The following is an 8,606-nucleotide window of genomic DNA, read 5'->3' on the forward strand; positions in this document are numbered from 1 at the left end:
AACCCACTTATGGGCCTATCTAGTTGTAATGGACAGTATTTTGTGTTGGTTTGAGAGGGCGGGTACAATATATGCAGCTCTGACATCCGAACCCACCTATGGGCCTATCTAGTTGTAATGGACAGTATTTTGTGTTGGTTTGAGAGGGCGGGTACAATATATGCAGCTCTGACATCCGAACCCACTTATGGGCCTATCTAGTTGTAATGGACAGTATTTTGTGTTGGTTTGAGAGGGCGGGTACAATATATGCAGCTCTGACATCCGAACCCACTTATGGGCCTATCTAGTTGTAATGGACAGTATTTTGTGTTGGTTTGAGAGGGCGGGTACAATATATGCAGCTCTGACATCCGAACCCACTTATGGGCCTATCTAGTTGTAATGGACAGTATTTTGTGTTGGTTTGAGAGGGCGGGTACAATATATGCAGCTCTGACATCCGAACCCACTTATGGGCCTATCTAGTTGTAATGGACAGTATTTTGTGTTGGTTTGAGAGGGCGGGTACAATATATGCAGCTCTGACATCCGAACCCACCTATGGGCCTATCTAGTTGTAATGGACAATATTTTGCGTCATTCTTTTGAGATTTCCATTATGGGGCAGCGTTGCTCAGCGGTACGGTCTTTGCTTCGTACCCGAAAGGTACCGAGTTCGATCACCCGCTGCGCTGTGTGGCCTTGAGCAAGTCACTTCGCCCTAGCTCAATTTGCGGCGCTGCACTGCGGCTGATGCCTGGGTTATCCCAGTCTTCCCTTGGAATAGACCCTAGAGACAAATTTCCCATGTGGGGTGAATAAACGGGAATGTTATTTTAAAAAAATGTTTTTTTTACAACAATGAGCCCATAATACTTTGAGTTTCAGACATAAAAATAAGAACACGTCGATCATGATTCAACTGTTCATTGATATGTATGTCAGTCTTTAAAGCTGTTATATTTTTTTTGTTTTGTAAATGTCCCTACTGACGGTATATATTTTCATGTCTGATAATCGTACGCAATTATGCGCTTAATTTAACATTTAACATTAATGGGCAATAATTTGAGTTGGTTTGAGAGTATTTACATTATAAAGCGAGCTCCCAAATTTGAGAGTATATTTCCTTGTTATTTTTTGTTAGCAAGACGAGGGTCATTTAAATCGATCGATATTTGAAGGACGAGTTTCCCTGCCAAATTTTTAAATACGTGTCTTTCCAGAGTACGGCAGTCAACGGGATAAACTTTCACAGACGCCCAAGCACTGTCGTAAGCTTGCGACAAGGGGAATAAACCATTCAATTCTTGACAATTTCAGGACCCCAGACGACATGTCAGGCAGTGCGCACGTTACAAACACACTCATTACTTAGAGTGGCTGTGCGTATTCATGCTATACGTTTAGGTAAAATACTCACAACATCCGCCATCCGGATATAACGTAACCAACGCGCTAAACTATGTGACACCTCTTTAAATTTTAATGCCCTCCATTGTAGGTATGTCCAAATTGTCTTGGTCATGTGAAGTATAATTTTTTTGTAATTGTTGGATCGGAGAAAACTGGAGCAAACTGGTCATTCAATATATTTGCCTTAATTTTTGGATCGGATTGAAATCTTCCGTGAGGCATATTTCTTATGAAATAGATGTTGCTTTGATTTTGTTTCTGTATTCATTATTATTATATTGTGTCGTGATTTTTAATGTTGCTGTTTTTAAACATTTTTATTATGTAAAGCGCCGCAGAGCACGATTAACGTGGATGTTTGGGCGCTATATAAATTCATTATTTACTTAATTACTTACTTACTGACATACTTACTTACTTCCGTTATTGTCTTTGAGTGTATCAATCCCACTTTTGTCTCTATTTTTACTTTTGATATAGATCTATGACCAGAGTTGTTTTTTTTTTAAATTCTTGTTTGCTCTCATCATTTTTTTATTTCGTCAAAATACTTTATGTGAGCTCTACAGCATTCTCTTTGAGTTTCCGCTTTGATCTTTTTGAAGTCGTCTCTTGGTTTGCGTGTTAATCCATGGTTGGTGAATTTTTGAAGCTGTAATTCTTTGGGGGGACATAATAATAATATTAATAATAATAATAATAATAATAATAATAATAATAATAATAATAATAATGATAATAATAATAATAATAATAATAATAATAATAATAATAATAATAATAATAATAATAATAATAATAATAATAATAATAATGATAATAATAATATAATATAATAATAATGATAATAATAATATAATATAATAATAATAATAATAATAATAATAATAATAATAATAATAATAATAATAATAATAATAATATAATAATAATAATAATAATAATAATAAATCTCTTGGTTTGCGTGTTAATCCATAGTTGGTGAATTTTTGAAGTTGTAATTCTTTGGGAGGACATTATCAGGCTCTTTGCTAAATATATTATTTGTTCCTTCGTTCCGATTCAAAATAAATCGATATTCTAGCAAATAGAACAGTAAAGGAAGGTGCCCCAAACGTAAACAAGGTCTAGAAGCACGTGGCAGACCACATGTTCCTGTCTTGACAGCTCACGTTCCAATGTAAATTATAGAAAAAAATAACCTTTAAAATTTGGCTGTTATGTGGCAAAAGAAACACATATTCATAAATACTCGATCACGCGTCAAATAATATCTAAATATTGATTTTTTATTAAACAAATCGTAAAATTTATCAAAAATTACTGTCGGTCTATTTTTAGACCACGGTCAATCTCATTCTCCAAAATCAATGCGCTTGTGTGAACAAAACAAGAACTATTTGAAATCTGGTTTTCGGAATAATTTAGCCATATACAAAGAATTTAAATAAATAACTATTTTATTTGTACGTATTTGTTTTTAACTGACTGAGTATTATCTACAATTTGAACGACAAAAACGGGAGACCTGTTTTGTGCGCAACGTTGTCCGGCTGCTAAAGTTCCTAATCACCAGAAAAGAATGGCAGTCCAACTCATGCAAAGGTAAGATGCCAATTTCAGTGTTTGAGTTTGTAATTTGTATCGATTGGTTTTGAGAGAAGGAAACGATTTAGTTCAATGTTAATCCATAATAGCGTTCGGGTATTTAACTTTGGATGTCTCACCGGCATAATTTTAGAATGCTTTGTTTATTTGTTTTCATTTCACTTCGCAATTTGACTGCTGTCAGTCATTACAAATTACAGTTACAGTTACAGTACAGCTTCACTCGCCGATTCTCACTTACAGAGTTTACGTTTCCTTCACTCATGTCTGCTTCATGCTCATTCAGTGAGTGATTCGAATACTACTCTGTGAGAGAACACACTTTTCGTAATTTATGACATTTTATGGGTAACGTTTACAGTCTAGAACGTGTGTCAGTGTCAGCGTCAGTCATAACTTGACCGAAAAACAAAACAGAAAGGAACAAAAAAAAGAGCAGACACCCCCCTCCTCAGTAGTTGAAATCTCAACAAAAGTTGTTTTTTTAAATCCTCATCTTTCGTGGCGCGTAGCTTTCACCGCTTGTCATATTTTATTGACTCTCGCTCTTTCCTGACCTGATAATAATAATAATAGATTTCGAAACAGTCTTCATTCTCTCATTATCTATTCATGACTGGAACTGGAAAAGGAACAAGACAAAGGGTCTCTGCCACCGATTTTCAATATCTTGTGTTGTTTGAGGGATTTAAGTTGGTAGCCGTTTTTGCCACATAAGACTTGTTGTTATTGTTTTTGCTGAGAGTCGATGGGATAAGGAATGGCAGAGAGGGAGGAAGGGGTGAAAAAATGAGAATGTCTGGGAAAAGAAAATGTCCCACTCAACCCCTTCTCGCATCTTTGATATTTGGCAGGTGTCAAACTACATGTATGACGTTTTGGATCTTCCAAGCCGTTTCGCCTTATTTGGTCGGTAGCTCTGTGAAAGAAAACATACAATTGTAAAATGCAGGGAGTGCGGTCTGATATTTTCGTCGTCGCTATGATTATTCCCAGACAGGGTCTGCCAATAACGAAAATTGGTTATTCCCAGACCGATAGAGGAAAAAAAAAACAATATTTTTTTATTTAAAAAAAAAATAAAAACAATTTTAAGAAATTCATGCTCAGAAACGGAACAAGGCCAAACAAAAAAGGATAAAAGAATAGACTCGCTCCAAAAAAAAAAAAAGATTTAAAAAAAAAAGGGGGGGGGGGGGGGGGGGGGGGGGGGGGAGAGCGATTGAATGAATCTGTGCAGCTAAAATGAGCAACGAGTTTCCCTTGGCTCAAGAGGAATGAAAATGAAAAAAACTGTGTTTAAGTTTTTGTATGAGTGTTGTGGGGGGTCGTGGGGTTTTGTTACAGTTTTATACTTATAGATAGAATGCGGTTGGCCAAGGAGTTCACAACATTGCCATCCGGAAGTATAACGGACCAACACACAAACTCTGTGTAACCATGAACTTTTATAGTCTGGTTAATACAGTTTAGTGAGAACAACTCACAAACGCGGATGGCAAAAAACAATAACAAAGGCCTGAGTGACGTCATCTGCATACTATCTATACACATCCCTGTTAGTTCAATCTATTTTGGGGGTAATGATCAAGTGGGGCCTGGTCCCACAACTCTTTACGGATTTACCTTGGATTGAAATGAAAACTAAACCTCTCTGATTACTTTAGATTACCTAATTTTATTTCATACGTTTTTTTATGAAGAAGAAGCTTTTTAGGATTTTGTAATTCATAGGAAACACCATGATATGTGACATGATGTCTTATCTAAATTTTGCCTGAGGAATGATAAGCCAACAATTTTGAAAAGCTCTCTCTATTGATCGAATTATCAAAAATTTTATTTGTGATCAGATATTTTATTTGACTTTAAAGTGAAATCTAGAGGCATTAAAAAATATTCAATGTTTATTAGACTTTTCTTATGTGATCAAAAAGTTAAATACAGGAAATACTGATCAAATGAGTTCACCAGAAGGTAAATAAAAGCCCATTTTTTAAAAGCTAATCGACATTGGTTATGTAATCTTGCCTTCATGATCATAAATCTCTGATAAAATTAGACCTGACACAACGGTTTTAGTTTTAACAACCTAGTGGTATCTGAGTTCCAGGTCCATTATGTTTTCTAATGTTTTTATTGAATATAAGCAAACCATTAAGAAATAGGTCATGTCTATATATTCAACATTGAATGGTATTTCTTCTTACATTGAAATAAGTGGTTCTTTAGAGTAATAAGGCTCATGGAACTGGAGTTATTCCTGTTTCTGTAACATGAAGCAACAGACCTTAAATAGTGCTTGATAACTTTCTTTAAACAATAAATGGTATTTCATCTTACTTTGAAATAATTGGTCCTTTAGAGTCATAAGGCTCATGGAACTGGAGTTTTTCCTGTAACATGAAGCAACAGACTGTAACAAGTGCTTGATGAACTCTGAATAAGTTGCACATTTACATTTTACTTGTAGAGTTAGATCCAGTTATTCATTCAAACATTGCTATCTTAATTTCAAATTGGCATTTAATTAATAATAATAAATATAAAGTTAAATAAATCCAATGATAATAATTGATAAAATAAGATAATTATAACTTTTATTCATTGGTTGGTCCATATGAATTTTACTTTATGATTTTGTGTGAGATGATATTGCTTTTTATGGGACCATGGGAAAATGGTTTAGGATGCCATGCTTATCTTTTTTTTTCAGATCTAAATAACATTACAACAAGAATGAGTCTCTGCATTCCTTTAATTGTTCTGGAAGCATTGGCCTGCCTATACCATGGGAATTAAACAATTTATATTCAGGAAGAAGTATCATTATTATTATTATTATCATCATCATCATCATTGAGTCATATCCTTCAAGATTATCAAAATGGCTTTCATTTGTTACTGTATCTTATAGAGTTCCTCATATATCATTATGGACCCTTCTATGTTTTTTTAATGGAATTAATGTTTTTATTCTATATTCTTCATAAAACCTCTCAGCTTTATTGACCTACCAAGTATAATCTAGAGACTAGAGAGCGGTGATTGAGAGAACAGGACCATATTTTGCTTTCGAGCGTTTCTTAATTTTAAAAGCAGCTTACTGTAGTTTGTAAAGATTTTAAAAAACTTTTTTCTAATGACAGCGTCTAATACACGTTAAAACCAATGCATTTCTATCCCGTTGTAATTTTTGGCAGTGGTATCTCCATTTTAATGGTATTGGCTCCTGTTTCTTTATACAAATGCCCTGTGAGCTTGTTATACACTCGAAAGAAACATTTACATAGGGAAGTCAAGAAGAATATAGCAAAAGAAACCTGCTTCCTTGGTTATGAATAAGAAATTTAAAAAGAAATAGGCAAATATCTCTTTATCTTGTCTACCATTTAACTTTCTAATTATTTTTAAAAGTTTATTATATCCTTTTCTATATTTATAATTTAATTTATCAACAAGATAAGAGTACTGATGAATCTATTTATGTAGCTGATTTGTAATGGTAGTAGAATTTGATAGATGGGACCATGTGATGTTGCATATCAGAACCTTTCTTAATCAAAGCTTTTGCTAAGGCTCTTAAATCACAGATTTAAAAAAATGGAACTACACAGTTTCAGTAATAATTATCAATTTTCTTTATTTTTTTTCTTTCTCTTTCACAGGATGAGAATACAAGCATACCTTTATAATGGAGAAACATCTTATCTATATTTTTAAAAATGATTTTCAGTTTGAATAACATGAATATGAATGAAATGACAATAAAAGTGATATAAATTTATAATCTGCTTTTAATTTATTTCGATTTCACAAGTTGTGTTATGGCCCTCAGATACGGCAGGACGGGTGAGACTGAGAACCAGTCCTCACAATAGCACTAGAGGTCTTGTATGCAAGATGTGATTTCCATTGATGCAGTTTAAAGACTGTCCTGTTTTATTCATTCTGGTGCACGCTGTAGGTTTTTTGGGGTTTTTTTTTTTTGTTTCTTGTTTTAAAGAAAGATTCTTTGGGCTTTTTTCTTCAATCTAAGACTTGATTGAATTCTGACTCAATGCAAATCAACTTTGTTCCAACTCCAACTCCTCAATTTCAAATTACAATGAACTTGTGCGCCCTTCCTTCTCTGTTAACCTACAGGTTATTGGATATGTAAGTTTAATACATTTACGTCTACCACAATGATAGACTAGCAATTTATCTAAATATCTTGCATTCGTCTTTTGTAATAACTTTTCATTCTGGGTTACACATGAAAGTTAGCAATGCCGGGTTACAAAAGTATTTTGATATTAAAAAGATCATCATCCTAACATTCTAATCTTAATCTTTGTCATCTTACTTTTTTTTTTATATGTTGCCAGGTGTAAGACTTATTAATTTTGCAAGTCATCATCATCATAGCTTGTCGCACCAACACCAAACTCACTCCACAGCATTGGGGAGCAGACTCTTAGGTCATGGTCAGTGCAGCTGAGCCCATCCTGGCATTCTCTAAGGATGTCTGCTCTGGGCATTCACATGTACACAAGCTAGTCTCAGCCAGCCCCCACTTTTTCATGCCACCAGTTGTTCTCACAAGTTTTGCCCGTGCTGTGTTCAGTGTTACCAATTCATTCCTGGGGAGCTCGGTTCCGTAGGACAGTTCTTCTCTCGGATCTCCAACAGCTTCATTTGCATGATTGTCCCACTCTGTGTGGAAATCCTGTATACAGCTGCATGGTCAGGGTTGATGCTTTCTTCCGTCATGAAGCTCTTTCTCGACTTCAGTCTACTTTTTATTGGGCTGTGGTCATGTTGGGGGTGCCTTGGGTCCATTTTCTGTTTATATTTCTGGGCTTTGGAAGCAGTGGCTCTTCGAATGTGGGGAGGTGCAATGCCAGCCAGCCGATGGAGGACTGGAACTGCAGTCGGTTTCAAGTTACTCTAATGATCCGGCAGGTGTTATTTTGACATGGCAGGATCTTACTCAGACTGGTGAGACCTTTTCGGCTGTTGAATAGCAGAGGGCTAGTATGGTTGTCCTGACTGTTTTCTGATCTGCTCCCGTGTAAGTTTTTCTTCTCTTTTCTTAGGAAGTTGTTTCTTTTGGCCACCTTTGCTTTTGTTTTCTTTGCGTTCTGAGAAAAGGACATTGTGCGGTTTACGGTAACACCGAGGTACACGGGGAATGTGTTGTTCTCCAATATGTCCCCATTCCAGGAGATGTTCAGTTTCCTGTTTTCTTTAGACTTGGCGGCTCTTTATATGGAAAGCACACTCTTGAGTTTTTCCTGGGTTAGCATTTTGTGAGTTCTTTAAATGTGGGCTCAGAGAGTGGCTCCAGGACATCCGTTAGTCTCTCCTCAATGGTCTTGAAATCAGAGGCCTGGGACGCGAGACACAGATCATCAGCATATAGAAACCCCTGGATGTTCTCGAACTGAGGTTGGTCATTGGTATAAACGTTGAAAAGGATAGGTGCAATTACCGATCCTTGAGGGAGTCCGTTCTTTTGTGATCTGCTTTTCTTCCCATCCATTTCCACAAAAAAGTGATGGTTTGACATAAGGGATTTTATTATTGCAACTATTTTTGTGTTACGAGTTACCCTT

At 35.5% G+C, this 8,606-nt stretch overlaps 1 long non-coding RNA gene across 1 annotated transcript; it reads left to right on the forward strand.

The window, feature by feature from the left end:
* Positions 1 to 2,415: 2,415 nt before the first annotated feature.
* On the forward strand, positions 2,416 to 6,796 carry LOC144962455 (uncharacterized). The gene is made up of 2 exons (XR_013643482.1): positions 2,416 to 3,003; positions 5,723 to 6,796. It is a non-coding gene; the product is annotated as an uncharacterized LOC144962455 (long non-coding RNA).
* Positions 6,797 to 8,606: the final 1,810 nt, after the last annotated feature.

This window comes from Berghia stephanieae, chromosome 1 (genome assembly GCF_034508935.2).
Source record: "Berghia stephanieae isolate SIO BIC M18660-M18661 chromosome 1, UCSD_Bste_1.3, whole genome shotgun sequence".
Lineage (NCBI taxonomy): Eukaryota > Metazoa > Mollusca > Gastropoda > Nudibranchia > Aeolidiidae > Berghia > Berghia stephanieae.